This window comes from Rhineura floridana, chromosome 16 (assembly GCF_030035675.1).
Source record: "Rhineura floridana isolate rRhiFlo1 chromosome 16, rRhiFlo1.hap2, whole genome shotgun sequence".
Taxonomy (NCBI): domain Eukaryota; kingdom Metazoa; phylum Chordata; class Lepidosauria; order Squamata; family Rhineuridae; genus Rhineura; species Rhineura floridana.
Genome location: NC_084495.1, coordinates 9,894,651 through 9,910,907, shown reverse-complemented (window position 1 = coordinate 9,910,907; position 16,257 = coordinate 9,894,651).

Here is a 16,257-nt window from a genome sequence, read left to right as displayed (position 1 = left end):
AACATCAGTGCTAGAACATCTTCCATGCCTGCAGAAGATCCCGGTTTCAGTGCCAAGCATCTCCAGGTAGGGCTGGCAACTGCCGTGTCGACAATACTGAGCTAGATTGACCAATGCTCTGGCTCAGTATAAGGCAGCTACCCGTGTTTCTATGTTCCCTTCTGATCTGGCTGGTCATCCCCATCTGGATCAGAGTCCAACTGTGATGAAGCCACAGATATTGTATGTTCCTGAGTGCTGCCGGAAGCTCCTTCTCCCAAATTCAGGAATGAAGAAGGAATTCCCAATGCCCAAAATTTCACCACAGGCTTGGCTTGGCTTGCTTTGTGCTACCTCCAGTTATGAGAAAAATGGCACATCCTATGTTCTGGCTGCTGTCTCATTTTCACACTTCTCTAGTTTTCAGTTATCATCATCATTATTGCACAGATGGGCAACCTTCAGCCCGCAGGCATAATTAGGCCCACCAGAGGTCTGAAGTTGGCCCATAAGGGCATTTTTTCCCCAAGCCACCCACCCATCTACCTACACCTGACATCACATGGCATCAGGTGTGGGGCAGGTACAACTAAGCAGAGCTTGCAAAGTTACTTTTTTGAACTACAACTCCCATCAGCCCAATCGGGTGGCCACGCTGGCTGGGGCTCATGGGAGTTGTAGTTTAAAAAAGTAACTTTTCCAAGCTCTGCAAGTAAGACTGCAAAGGAACAAATGGGAGCATTACAGTGGGCTCCTGATTGTTGCTCTGCAAGCAGGGCTTGCAATTTATGCCTTTTAAATTTGACACCAAATACAAGCCCAGCTGGAATTTATTCAGCTAAGGAGCTCCTGAGCCCCGCAAGCAGGGTTTGCTTTCGTTGCTGAATTCAAATTCAGCTCTGAATGCAAACCCTGCTGGGGTCAACTGCACTCAAGGCTCCTGAATGGAGTTTCCAAGTGCAGCCAATCCCTGGTACAAGCAGGCATTGCTTTCGGTGCTGAATTCAGCCCCAAATGCAAGCCCTACTCCTGGCAGAGAAAGTGGTGCAATATTCTTCTGTAGTAGCCAGGGCTTGCAGCTGTAAAGGAAGAATCTTCCTCTGCAGGCTTGGATTTCAATTAAAGGGCTGGAAAGGAAGGAAGGGAGACTCAGGAGCACACTCTACCTGCCCTCTTGATTCATCCTTTGAAGTGTCACTACCTGCAATAATATAATGATATGTAGCTGACAAGTTGGGGAGCCCTGACCACTTGTCAACAATAGCTCATCAGGGAGTGGGCCAGTCCTGAACCAGTCCACCAACCAGATCTGGCTCCCCCTTGCTGATTTATTATATTCCACAGGCAGGTCTCAAGGCAGATTACTGATTATTAAAACCCAATACAATTAAAACAGCAATATATGACAACCCTGCCTATAATCCCAAAACAATAATTTCATATGCAGTGCATCACATACAGGCAGGTACCAAGCTTCAGCTTTGTGAGTGACTTGGAAGTAAATAGGGATGTGGAGAAGTTTGATTTCATTTGCATTTAAAGCCAAATCTATCAAATTTGCCTTTTCTGAAACAACGGAGAACTGAAACGCAGTTTTATTGAAATTCACAATAATCTAAATTTTGCAGAGCAGTTCTACAACCAACCAGTGTTTTAAAAATGCATGTATTAGTGGAAAGTGTGCATAAAAATGAACCCACTGCCTGCAAGGGGAAGAGGACCATCACTGCCCAGGGAGGAAGAGCCATCTGCCTGCCTGTGCTGCTGCTGGATAACATCTCTGCTCTCTCCTTCTTGGGCTCCTGCTCTGCACGTGGCACCTTGCAGGACCAGGCCCCAGGTACTCAGCCAGCTGTGGCTGATACTGTTCCATCTGTCCCTTCTTTGGAGGGGATATATAAGCCGGCTGACTGCCTGCAAGGGGAAGAGAACCATCGCTGCCCAGGGAGGGAGAGCCATCAGCCTGCCTGTGCTGCTGCTGCTGGCTGCTGCTGGCTGCTGCTGGCTGCTGCTGGCTGCTGCTGGCTGCTGCTGGCTGCTGCTGGCTGCTGCTGGCTGCTGCTGGCTGCTGCTGGCTGCTGCTGGCTGCTGCTGGCTGCTGCTGGCTGCTGCTGGCTGCTGCTGGCTGCTGCTCGTTGCTGCTCATTGCTTCTGAGCCCCTGACGTTACAGCTGCCACTGTTGCGATTCGTGGCTATTGGGACCCTGCTGTTGTTGCTGTGCTATTTGTGCTATTTGGGTGTATGAATGATTGTATGAATGAGTGTGTGATTGTGTATGGAGTATGAGTTTTTTTATTTATTTTATTTTTATTATGTGCCTGGGGGAGAGGATAGGGTGTTGGGAGGGAGGACCAGAGGGGGCCCCAATCAGCGCAGTGACGGGTAATGGGAGGTATGGCGCTGTGAGGAGGACTTGCCAGTTAAGGGGAACTCGGCCCAGACAACTGGTGGCTGTGCCGTGTTCCGGTCCTCCTCACATCCACAGGATTGCTGGTAGTTCTACCAGCCAACTCTCGGATCTCCAGTTGCTGCTCTTTAATGCCAGATCGGTAAATAATAAAACCTCCCTCATCTATGATTTAATCATGGATGAGGCGGCCGATCTGGCATGCATTACCGAAACCTGGGTGAGTGATCTGGGAGGTATTAATCTCTCCCAGTTGTGCCCACCTGGGTATTTGGTTCAGCATCTGGGTAGATCCGAGAGTCGGGGAGGGGGAATTGCTGTGGTCTATAGAAGTTCCATCTCTCTTGTTAGGCACCCCATCCAAGTGGCTAATGGCCTGGAGTGTCTGCACATTACGTTGGGCCAGCGAGACAGACTGGGAATACTGTTGGTGTACCGTCCACCCTGCTGCCCAACAGCTTCCCTAACTGAGCTGACAGAGGTGGTCTCGGACTTGGTGTTGCGATCTCCCAAACTTTTGGTATTGGGGGATCTCAACATTCATGCCGAGGCTGCCTCTGGAGCGGCTCAGGACTTCATGACCTCCATGACAGCCATGGGGCTGTCTCAATTTGTTGCTGGCCCGATGCATGTGTCAGGACATACTCTAGACTTGATTTTTGCCACTGGAATGGGGGAAGGTGATCTGGGAGTGAGGAATCTTACATCTATTCCTTTGTCATGGACAGATCATCGCCTCTTGAGATTTAGACTCACATCATCTTCTCCCCTCTGCAAGGGTGGAGGACCAATTAAGATGGTCCGTCCCCGGAGACTAATGAATCCTGAAGGATTTCAGAGGGCTCTGGGGGATTTTCCGGCTGATAAAACTGACGATCCTGTCGAAACCCTGGTCACTCTGTGGAATACGGAAATGACCCGGGCAGTTGACACAATCGCCCCGGTGCGCCCTCTCCATTGCAGAGCTCAATTGGCCCCTTGGTTTACCGAGGAGCTAAGAGTGATGAAGCAAGAAAGGAGATGGTTGGAGGGTAAATGGAGACGAACTCCTGACGGCTGTAATTATGCACTTGTGAAGGCCTCCACGAAACGCTATGTGAAGGCGGTGAGGATGGCGAAGAAGCAATACTTCGCTACCTCCATTCAGTCATCTTGTAACCGCCCAGCGGAACTTTATAAGGTTGTCCGGAGACTTTTACACTCTGGTTCTCCGGACGCAATATTACCATCAATAGCCCGCTGTAATGAGTTTGCGAGGCACTTCCAAGACAAGATCATAAACATCCGACGGGACCTTGACTCCAATATTGTAAGTTGAATCTAATGAGGTGTCCAGAACACAGTCTTGTCCTGTTTTATTGGATGAGTTTCAGTTGGTACAGCTCGAGGATGTGGACAAGGTGCTTGGACAGATACGGGCGACTACTTCCGCTCTGGACCCTTGCCCCTCGTGGCCAATAAAAGCTAGCAGAAATGGAACGGCCGGCTGGGCCAAGGAGGTAATTAATGCCTCGTTACGAGAGGGAGTGGTCCCACCTTGCCTGAAACAGGCGGTAGTGCGACCGCTCCTAAAAAAGTCCTCCTTGGACCCTGATAACTTTAACAACTATAGGCCGGTAGCAAATGTTCCATTTCTGGGCAAGGTTCCAGAGCGCGTGGTCGCTCGCCAACTCCAGGCCCTCTTGGATGAAACTGATTATCTGGATCCATTTCAATCCGGCTTTCGGACGGGGTTTGGTACAGAAACAGCCTTGGTCACCCTGTATGATGACCTCTGTCGGGAGAAAGACAGAGGGAGTGTAACTCTGTTGGTTCTCCTTGATCTCTTGGCGGCTTTTGATACCATCGACCATGGTATCCTTCTGGAGCGACTCGCGGAGTTAGGAGTTGGAGGCATTGCTTGGCGGTGGCTGTGCTCCTATCTTGAGAATCGTATGGGGTCCCGCAGGGCTCAGTTCTGTCCCCCATGCTTTTTAATATCTATATGAAGCCGCTGGGTGAGGTCATCAGGAGTTATGGAGTGCATTTCCAGCAATATGCTGATGATACGCAGCTCTATTTCTCCTTTTCATCTTCTTCAGGTGAGGCTGTTGCTGTACTGAACCGCTGCCTGGCCACGATAATGGACTGGATGAGAGCAAACAAACTGAAGCTCAATCCTGACAAGACTGAGATGCTGCTAGTTGGGGGGCCCTCTGCTCAGATGGTTGATGTCAGACCTGTCCTAGATGGGGTTACACTCCCCCTAAAGGAACAGGTCTATAGTTTGGGGATCTTATTAGATCCGCTTCTGTCACTTGAGGCCCAGGTAGCCTCGGTGGCACGAAATGTGTTCTACCAGCTTCGGCTGGTAGCCCAACTCCACGAGCTAGAGGGAGCCCCAGCTGAGGAAGCGTCAAGGCCCCAGCTGACAAAGCGTCAAGGCGAGTTAAGCAGCAGAGCGAGTTCGGCAGCAGGGCGAGGAGGCCAGGGCCCTCCACTCTGCCCGTCTGTTCCCTGACCTCAACTAAACCGCAGTCTCCAACCCATTGACGTAATAAACCTTAAGCAAAACTATGCAGGTAAGAAGCCAGCAGGGGTGTGGGGGCTTTCCAGTGTTTTGCACTGCCTGCAGCATGTACGACTATCTGCCTGTTGGACAGAAGTCGTGGGTGTGCTCTCGGTGCAATGAGCTCCTGGCTCTCCGGGAACGACTTCATTTCCTTGAGGCCAAGGTGGCGGACCTGGAAAAGCTGAGAGAGGCAGAGAGGTGTGTGGAGGAGGCCTTCAGGGACGTTATAGCTGTGTCCCACTCCAGCGATGATAGCTCTCCTGCTATCATGGAGAACGATGGTCTCGGGGAAGGAGAGCATCCAGCTGAGGAAGAGGGAAACGATCCCTTAGAAGGGACCCATTCCTTGGGGGATGAGCAGCTATCCTCTCGTGCCGAGGATATATCTCCAGGGGGTGGAGGGATCCTTGTAGTGGGTGATTCGATCATTAGGAGCATAGACAGTGGGGTGTGTGATGGGCGTGTAGACCGCAAGGTGTTTTGCCTGCCTGGTGCGAAGGTTGCGGATATCGCCCGTCGTTTAGATAGTTTGGTAGACAGTGCTGGGGAGGAGTCAGTGGTCGTGGTGCACGTTGGCACCAACGACATGGGGAAATGCAGCCGTGAGGTCCTGGAAGCAAAATTTAGGTTGCTAGGTAGGATGCTGAAAGCCAGGACCTCCAAGGTGGCTACCGGTTCCACGCGCAGGACCAGCCAGACAGGCCCAGCTTCGCAGTCTCAATGCATGGATGAGACGATGGTGTCGGGTGGAAGGGTTCGGATTTGTTAGGCACTGGGGAACATTTTGGGACAAGCCGGGCCTGTACAAAAGGGATGGGCTCCACTTGAACCAGAATGGAACCAGACTACTGGCACTTAAAATTAAAAAGGTAGCAGAGCAGCTTTTAAACTGACTGAGGGGGGAAACCCGACAGGAGCTGAGAAAGGTCCGGTTCGGAATAAACCTCCCCCTGGGATAAAAACCAAAGAAATGATGAAATTTTAAAAGGGGTAGGCCTAGAAGTAGGCATTGTGAGAGCAGCGGCACAGGATATAAATTCAGAAGAGCAAAATTACCACAGGCCTAACCACAAGTGCCAAAGACACTTGAAGAGAGACACTGCTTACAAGTGCCTGTACGCTAATTCTAGGAGCCTGCGAACCAAGATGGGAGAACTGGAGTGCTTGGTCTTAGAGAAGAGCATTGATATAATGAGCATAACCGAGACCTGGTGGAATGGAGAAAACCAGTGGGATACGGTTATCCCTGGATATAAACTATATCGGAAGGACAGGGAAGGACGTATTGGTGGCGGAGTCGTTCTATACGTGAAAGAAGGCATTGAATCCAGCAAGCTCGAAACCCCAAAAGAGGCAGACTCCTCCACAGAATCGTTGTGGGTGGTGATACCGTGCCCCAGGAGGGACTTAATACTGGGAACGATCTATCGTCCCCCTGATCCAAATGCTCAGGGAGACCTTGAAATGAGATATGAAATTGAGGAAGCATCCAAACTAGGAAATGTGGTAGTAATGGGTGACTTCAACTACCCGGACATAGACTGGCTGCATATGTGTTCCAGTCATGACAAAGAAGCAAAGTTTCTAGATATTCTAAATGACTATTCCCTAGATCAGTTGGTCATGGAACCAACCAGAGGGACGGCAACCCTGGACTTAATCCTCAGTGGGGACCGGGACCTGGTGCGAGATGTAAGTGTTGTTGAACCGATTGGGAGCAGTGACCACAGTGCTATTAAATTAAACATACATGTAACTGGCCAATTGCCAAGAAAATCCAACACGGTCACATTTGACTTCAAAAGAGGAAACTTCACAAAAATGAGGGGATTGGTAAAAAGAAAGCTAAAAAACAAAGTCCAGAGGGTCACATCACTCGAAAATGCTTGGAAGTTGTTTAAAAACACTATAATAGAAGCTCAACTGGAGTGCATACCGCAGATCAGAAAAGGTACCGCCAGGGCCAAGAAGATGCCAGCATGGTTAACAAGCAAAGTCAAGGAAGCTCTTAGAGGCAAAAAGTGTTCTTTCAGAAAATGGAAGTCTTGTCCGAATGAAGAAAATAAAAAAGAACACAAACTCTGGCAAAAGAAATGCAAGAAGACAATAAGGGATGCTAAAAAAGAATTTGAGGAGCACATTGCTAAGAACATAAAAACCAACAACAACAAATTCTATAAATACATTCAAAGCAGGAGACCATCTAGGGAGACAATTGGACCCTTGGATGATAAGGGAGTCAAAGGTGTACTAAAGAACGATAAGGAGATTGCCGAGAAGCTAAATGAATTCTTTGCATCTGTCTCCACAGTGGAAGATATAGGGCAGATCCCTGAACCTGAACTAACATTTGCAGGAAGGGATTCTGAGGAAGACAAATAGTGGTAACGAGAGAGGAAGTTCTAAGCTTAATGGACAATATAAAAACTGACAAATCACCGGGCCCGGATGGCATCCACCTGAGAGTTCTCAAAGAACTCAAAGGTGAAATTGCTGATCTGCTAACTAAAATATGTAACTTGTCCCTCAGGTCCTCCTCCGTGCCTGAGGACTGGAAAGTGGCAAATGTAACACCAATCTTCAAAAAGAGATCCAGAGGGGATCCCGGAAATTACAGGCCAGTTAGCTTAACTTCTGTCCCTGGAAAACTGGTAGAAAGTATTATTAAAGCTAGATTAACCAAGCACATAGAAGAACAAGCCTTGCTGAAGCAGAGCCAGCATGGCTTCTGCAAGGGAAAGTCCTGTCTCAGTAACCTATTAGAATTCTTTGAGAGTGTCAACAAGCATATAGATAGAGGTGATCCAGTGGACATAGTGTACTTAGACTTTCAAAAAGCGTTTGACAAGGTACCTCACCAAAGGCTTATGAGGAAGCTTAGCAGTCATGGAATAAGAGGAGAGGTCCTCTTGTGGATAAGGAATTGGTTAAGAAGCAGAAAGCAGAGAGTAGGAATAAACGGACAGTTCTCCCAATGGAGGGCTGTAGAAAGTGAAGTCCCTCAAGGATCGGTATTGGGACCTGTACTTTTCAACTTGTTCATTAATGACCTAGAATTAGGAGTGAGCAGTGAAGTGGCCAAGTTTGCTGACGACACTAAATTGTTCAGGGTTGTTAAAACAAAAAGGGATTGCGAAGAGCTCCAAAAAGATCTCTCCAAACTGAGTGAATGGGCGGAAAAATGGCAAATGCAATTCAATATAAACAAGTGTAAAATTATGCATATTGGAGCAAAAAATCTTCATTTCACATATACGCTCATGGGGTCTGAACTGGCGGTGACCGACCAGGAGAGAGACCTCGGGGTTGTAGTGGACAGCATGATGAAAATGTCGACCCAGTGTGCGGCAGCTGTGAAAAAGGCAAATTCCATGCTAGCGATAATTAGGAAAGGTATTGAAAATAAAACAGCCGATATCATAATGCCGTTGTATAAATCTATGGTGCGGCCGCATTTGGAATACTGTGTACAGTTCTGGTCGCCTCATCTCAAAAAGGATATTCTAGAGTTGGAAAAGGTTCAGAAGAGGGCAACCAGAATGATCAAGGGGATGGAGCGACTCCCTTACGAGGAAAGGTTGCAGCATTTGGGGCTTTTTAGTTTAGAGAAAAGGCGGGTCAGAGGAGACATGATAGAAGTGTATAAAATTATGCATGGCCTTGAGAAAGTGGACAGAGAAAAGTTCTTCTCCCTCTCTCATAATACTAGAACTCGTGGACATTCAAAGAAGCTGAATGTTGGAAGATTCAGGACAGACAAAAGGAAGTACTTCTTTACTCAGCGCATTGTTAAACTATGGAATTTGCTCCCACAAGATGCAGTAATGGCCACCAGCTTGGATGGCTTTAAAAGAAGATTAGACAAATTCATGGAGGACAGGGCTATCAATGGCTACTAGCCGTGATGGCTGTGCTCTGCCAGCCTAGTCAGAGGCAGCATGCTTCTGAAAACCAGTTGCCGGAAGCCTCAGGAGGGGAGAGTGTTCTTGCACTCGGGTCCTGCTTGCGGGCTTCCCCCAGGCACCTGGTTGGCCACTGTGAGAACAGGATGCTGGACTAGATGGGCCACTGGCCTGATCCAGCAGGCTCTTCTTATGTTCTTATGTTAACTACGACCCTATCTGGACAGGGAGAACCTAGCTTCAGTTATTCACGCTCTGGTAACCTCTAGATTGGATTACTGTAATGCTCTCTACGTAGGGTTACCTTTGAAAACGATTTGGAAACTTCAGCTAGTGCAGAATGCTGCGGCCAGAGTTCCTACTGGGACGAAGAAATTCGACCACATAACACCTATTCTGGCCCAACTGCACTGGCTTCCAATATGTTTCCGGGCCAGATTCAAAGTGTTGGTCCTTACCTATAAAGCCCTTAATGGCACTGGACCGCAATATCTGATGGAACGCCTCTCCCGCTATGTTCCTACCCGTTCACTCCGCTCGACGTCTAAGGCCCTTCTCCGGGTCCCAACCCATACAGAGGCCCGGAGAACAGTAACAAGATCTAGGGCCTTTTCGGTGGTGGCCCCCGAATTATGGAATGCCCTCCCAGATGAGATACGCCTGGTGCCTTCTCTGTCATCTTTTCGGCGCCAGGTAAAAACCCACCTCTACACCCAGGCATTTTAAAGTATTTAAGCTTTTAATCTTATTTTTTTTAGTTTTCTTTCACTTTGTTTATATAATGTTTATATTGTCTGTGCAATACACACTTGCTGTATTTTAAATATTGTGGTTTTATCATGTTGTACACCGCCCTGGGAGCTGCTAGCTATAGGGCGGTTTAGAAATGCAACTAAATAAATAAAATAAATAAATAAATAAATATATCTCTGAAAACAACATACAAAAATGCATTATATTAAGAGACATTGCTTGCAATAATGTGTTCATTAGTCAAAACTGCACACAATGTGCTTATTAGGATAAATGAAGAATCTTCATGAGTTTTTTTTTTAAAAAACACCAATTCCTGCAGAACGTAAAGAACTGAATTGACAGAACACGGAATAATGGGCTCAAGTTGCAGGAAGCCAGATTTCAAATGAACACCAGGAAAAACCTCGTAACTGTTAGAGCGGTACGACAATGGAACCAATGACCTAGGGAGGTGGTGGGCTCTCCAACACTGGAGACGTTCAACAGGCAGCTGAACAGCCACCTCTCAGGTATGTTTTAATTTGGATTCCTGCATTGAGCAGGGGGTTTATAGGCCGCTTCCAACTCTACGATTCTATGATTCTATGAAATGATATCCTCCCATCCCTAGAAGTAGCTAAACTACAGAGGGTATGTCTCTTGTCCCCATTTATAGGGACAGATTTTGATAGAACTCCCTTTCATGCTGTTATAGTCATCATGTGCCTGTTCAGATGATGGAATCATCTTGCTTTTTGCAGGATCTCTTGGTGCACAGCTGTAACCACATGTATCAGAGGGAAATAGCTTCATGTTAGAGCACATGCTTTGCATGCCAAAGTTCCAGGTTTGATCCTTGGTATCCCCAGGTAGGGTTGGAAAGGACCTCTGCCTGAAACCCTGGAGAGCTGCTGCCAGTCAGTGTAGACAACAGCAAGCTAAATAGACAATAATGACTAATGGACTCCATTATAAACCAGCTTCCTATTTTCTTGTCAGAGAGGGAAAAGATACTTTCATCCAACCCACCACCGCCATGACCACCACCCAAGAAAGCAGTAGGAAAAATAATGGGCAGTTGGACAGAGTGTTTGGGAGAGATGGTTTGGAGGGAGGGTTTTTTAAATTCTTCTGTGGCTCAGATTTTAACTCAAGTCAGAGAAGAATTCTCAAGGCCATAGTGCTTGTCCCATATTATGAGTCCTCCTTGATTTGTGTTTCTGAGTAATTACACATTTTTTCGATGCAGTCATTCCTTATGGCATTGATGAGGATGGACTGCCTTCAAGTCGATCCCGACTTATGGAGACCCTACAAATAGGGTTTTCATGGTAAGCAGTATTCAGAGGGTGTTTACCATTCCCTGTCTCTGAGGCTGAGAGGCAGCGACTGGCCCAAGGTCACCCAGTGAGCTTCATGGCTGTGTGGGGATTCAAACCCTGGTCTCCCAGGTCCTAGTCCAACACCTTAACCACTACACCACACTGGCTCTCATAATGCCATATGGCATTATTGCTTTGTATTTTATATTAAAATTTAAAATGTGAAAAAATGGAGGATGGAATGTAATTCAGCCCAAGTTATATATTCTGAGTAGTAGCTTAATACTGGAGGGAGGCGGAATTGGGGGGAGATGACGCAGATTAAGCCAACAAGCAAGAATAATCTGTGCCTCCTGGGAAAGAGCACAATTAAAGTCTAGGGCATCTGTCACAGCCAATGATATCTCTTCCTGGTCCTTTTACTTGCAGGTGGAAAAAGTCACTGTGGCACTCAAGATGTATTAAAGCAGCTCTGAAAAGCTGAGGGGGCAAAACACCTCTTAGTTTATCACTGTCAGCTCCCCTCACTGGAAATCTCTGCTAATAAAAAGAATATTTAACTTTGAAAAAGAATTGGATTCAGTCTTCCAGGCCCCCACTGGCAATTATTTAAAAAAGAAACTAGAGCATCAATATTTGTAATTTACAGTCTCTTACATGCATACAATGAAACCTTTTTTATTGTTTTGAGTATATGTGATGCCTTAAGTGGGGAAAAGACCATTTAAATTATTCAAATACAATTTGTCTTGTAAGCAAAATACAAATGGCACTTGCATTAATTTTCAGCTGTTAAGCATTATAGCTTTGGGGCTTGGCTGGAATGAGTAATATAAGCTGTATATCACACTGTAAGAGATGGAAGGCCACGTTTGTCAGGGTGATGCTCTTGTATTCTGTGCATTGTAGCTCCACAAGAAGACACTGGGAAAAGTCAACCCACCATCCATTGTTAGGTGATAAACTGGTTTGGATAGTAACCAACCCACAAAATCCAAATGAAGAACCACTGTCCAGAATTGAGAGCTTTGGGGGTGTTTTCCAGGCCAAAGAAGAGAAAGCACAAAAATAGGTCATTGGGGGAGGCTGTTATACAGGAGAAAAAAATTAAAAACAGGATCTATGACCAAGTACATATCTAACATGCATCACATCATTTTTTTAAAGCTAAAGTCCATCATAATGTCCATAAATGTGTTGTTGTTGTTGTTGTTGTTGTTATGTGCCTTCACATCAATTATGACTTATGACGAACCTATGAATCAGCGACCTCCAACAGCATCTATCATGAACCACCCTGTTCAGATCTTGTATATTCATGTCTGTGGCTTTCTTTATGGAATCAATCCATCTCTTGTTTGGCATTCCTCTTTTTCTACTCCCTTCTGTTTTTCCCAGCATTATTGTCTTTTCTAGTGAATCATGTCTTCTCATTATGTGTCCAAAGTATGATAACCTTAGTTTCATCATTTTAGCTTCTAGTGATTGTTCTGGTTTAATTTGTTCTAACACCAAATTATTTGTCTTTTTCGCAGTCCATAGTATGCGCAAAGCTCTCCTCCAGCACCACATTTCAAATGAGTTGATTTTTATCTTATCCGCCTTTTTCACTGTCCAGCTTTCACATCCATACACTCTAGGATGCACGCCTTAATGTGGTGAGGGGGTTTGAAGTGCTGAAGAAGCTGAGAGCAATGCCGTCAGGAGTCTAGACCAAAAGCCTAGACTCCTAGCAGGAGGACTCAAGGTGGAATGATCAAAGCTGAGACACCAGACTAAGATGCATCCAAACTCAGAGGAAGGCAATGGTAAACCACCTCTGAATACCTCTTACCACAAAAACCCTAGAAATGTATTGTGGACTTACAATTCACTGGAGAAAATAAACATAGGAGGCTGCCTTATCCTGAGTCAGACCTTTGGTTCATCTAGCACAGTATTGTCTACACAGACTGGCAGGGGCTCTTCATACTGGGGACAATCCCAGCCTTACCTAGAGATGCTGGTGATTGAACCTGGGACCTTCTGCATGCAGAGCAGATACTCTACTGCTGGACCATGGACCTTCCATCACTTGATTTCTTGATTCTTATATAATTATGAAGCAAACTGGCAAATGTCATTAAATCCATTGAGTTAAATGACTCTTATTCCCAGGTAAGTACATAAAATTGCAGCCTTGGTCATTAGCATGTTCAGTATGTCTAAGGCTGAAAACCAATAGCCTGACCACTGTTGTCCATGCACTGGTAACCTTCAGGGTGGATTACTGTAATGCGCTCTATGGGGCTCTCCTTGAGGTTGGTCTGGAAGCTGCAGCTCGTGCAAAATGCGGTGGTGTGACTGCTCACTGCAACAGGGTATCTCCATTATGTCACCCTGCTGCTGAAAGAATTGCACTGGCTGCCCATTTGCTACCGTGCCAAGTTCAAGGTTCTGATTTTTGTGTACAAAGCTCTATACAGCTTGGGACCAGGATGCCCCTTATATACCCAGTTGATCACTGTGCTCTGCAAGTGAGGGGCTCCTGCAGATATCATCTTATCAGGAGGTCCATTCTGCACAACATAGAAAGTGGACCTTTAATGTTGTGGCACCTTCCCTTTGGAATTCTCTCCCCTCAATATTAGACAAGTGCCATCTCTGTTATCTTTTTGGCGCCTACTGAAGACCTTCATCTTTCAACAAGCCTTTTAAGTAGTGACCTTATCCCAGTCTGTGTCTGTGTTAGAATGGCTTTTTAAGATGTTTTTTAACTTGTGTGTGTGTGTGTGTGTGTGTGTGTGTGTGTGTGTGTGTGTGTGTTTTTAAAGATGTTTTTAATATATTTTTAACTATTTTTGTTTTAATATATTTTAAAGTCTTGTTTTTTTAGTGTTTTAGTGTTTTTGTAATAATGATGATGATTATGATGATATTGATATTGATATTACTAAGACACACTTATGTGGGAATAAGTCCCATTAAACCCAATGGGGCTTATTTCTGAGTAGACATGTATTGGATTGCAGCCTAAGCCTGTAATCCTATACACCAGGTGTGGGGAACCTTTGGTCCTCCAGATGTTGCTGGACTGCAACTGCCATCAGCACTGGCAAACATGGCCAATGGGCAGGGGTCATGGTAGTTTTAGTTCAGCAACATCTAGAGAACCAAAGGTCCCCTACACCTGCTGTACACATGTACCTGAGGAGTACATCTAGGACTGCACTCTAAGATCCTAAGGCAGCCTTTCCCAACCAGTGTGCCTCCAGATGTTGTTGGACCACAATTTCCATCTTTCCTGACCATTGCAATGCTGGCTGAGGCTGATGGGAGTTGTGGTCCAACAACATCTGGAGGCACACTGGTTGGGAAAGGCTGTCCTAAGGTCTATATGTTATGTCCAAAGCCTGCTGTGAATTGATGCAACTGCAGTAGTAAAAAGACACTCACAAGAGGTCATTACATCTTCGTAACTATGGAAGTTACCCAAAGGCTTGAAAAGTGTGGCAGAATCCACTGGATCCCAATGTTCAAGAAATTTTAAGGCACCGCTTCCCTTCTGTTGGAGGGCCTTTTGGTGCTGCCACTTAACTGTGCGGGGGACTGTGCTGTGGCTTGCCCTGCGCCCCAAGCGGACTGTCTTGCGGTCCGAGACAACAGACTTGGGACCCCATGTTTAGTGGGTTTCCTTTGGACGAAAACGCTTTCTATCAGAGTATAGCAGCTGTATGGGTGGGGGGGCCGCCTGATTGGTGGACAAGAAGTGGGGCATGTGCAGACCGGAGGGGGATACCGGGGGGTGGGGAGCCATAACATTAAAAGGCTAGGCGGCAGATCCTGGAAAGGTACGGGTGGCAGGCCATGCCAGTTTAGGGGAACAAGGGATAGATGCATAATATCCATCCCCTGTTCCGGGCCTGTCCATAACCAGAAGACAACTGGGGGACGCAGGACTCCATCCGACCTTCGACTGCTGTTATGTAACGCCAGGTCTGTGGTGGAGAAAACAACGCTCATCCATGACTTGATCTTGGATGAGAACGCAGACCTGGTGTGTATTACGGAGACCTGGCTGGATGAGGCCTCATCTCCTACGCTTGAGGCCATGTGTCCAGTCGGTTTCCAATACGCACAGCAGCCGAGGGTTGGTAGGCGGAGAGGGGGAGTGGCAGTCATCTATCGAGGGTCCTTGGTTTATGCCAGGCCCCCTCTCCATGAGACCAAGTTTGTTGACTGCATGTACTGGAGGTTGGGCCCAAAGGGCAGTTTAGGGATTCTGCTTGTGTACCGCCCACCCCGCTGCACAGCAGACTCGCTGGCCGAGGTGCTCGAGGTGGTCTCTGGTGTACGGATGCTCTCCCCCAACCTATTAGTTTTGGGGGACTTCAACATGCACGCCGAGACTGTCCTCACTGGAGCCCCTTGGGATTTCATGGAAACCATGACTTCCTGGGAACTGCACCTTAGTAATATAGGGCCCACCCATGTAGCCGGTCATGCTCTTGACCTTGTGTTTGTCTCAGGAGGGGAGGGAAGTGCTCTGAAAATGGGGGCTGTTCTTTCTAACCCCATGTCATGGTCAGATCACTACCTGGTGAATATGGACCTCTCAATGCCACACACCCTCCGCAGGGGACAAGGACCTATTAAGATGGTCCGCCCCAGGCGCCTGATGGATCCTAAAGGATTCCTGAATGCGCTGGGAGAATTGGAGCCGGCTGAAGGCCTCCCGGTCGAAGCCTTGGTGATGGAGTAGAATAAGGAGATCACTAGGGCAGTAGACCGGGTGGCACCGAAACATCCTCTCCCCCTGAATAGAGCTCAGATAGCACCCTGGTATACACCACAGCTCCAGGGTCTGAGACAGGAGGTGAGATGACTAGAGCGCCGGTGGCGGAAATCTCGCTCTGAAGATGATCGGACACTGGTTAGAGCAGCAATTGCTGCCTACCAGGTGGCAACAAAGGCAACAAAAAGGGAATTCTTTGCTGCCTCTATTGCGTCTCCAGAGTGCTGTCCCAGGAGGTTGTTCCAAGTGGTCCGAAATCTGGTCGGTCCAGTTGCTCAGGAGCCCATGGAGCATTCTAAAGCCTCCTGTGACACATTTGTTAAACACTTTGCCAATAAAATTGAGCATCTGAAGAGCATGATTCCGTGCGCCGTGGACACAGGAAGTGAGCCAGAGCCGGCCAGTTGCATTCCGGTCCAGTGGGATCAGTTTCAGCCTCTTCCCTCTGAGGAAGTGGACAAGGTGCTCTCTACTGTGAAGCCAACCACCTGTCTGCTGGATCCTTGCCCCTCATGGCTCATTATGAGCTGCAAAGAGAGACTGAGCGAAGGGATCAAGGCAATAGTAAATGCATCATTGGAAGAGG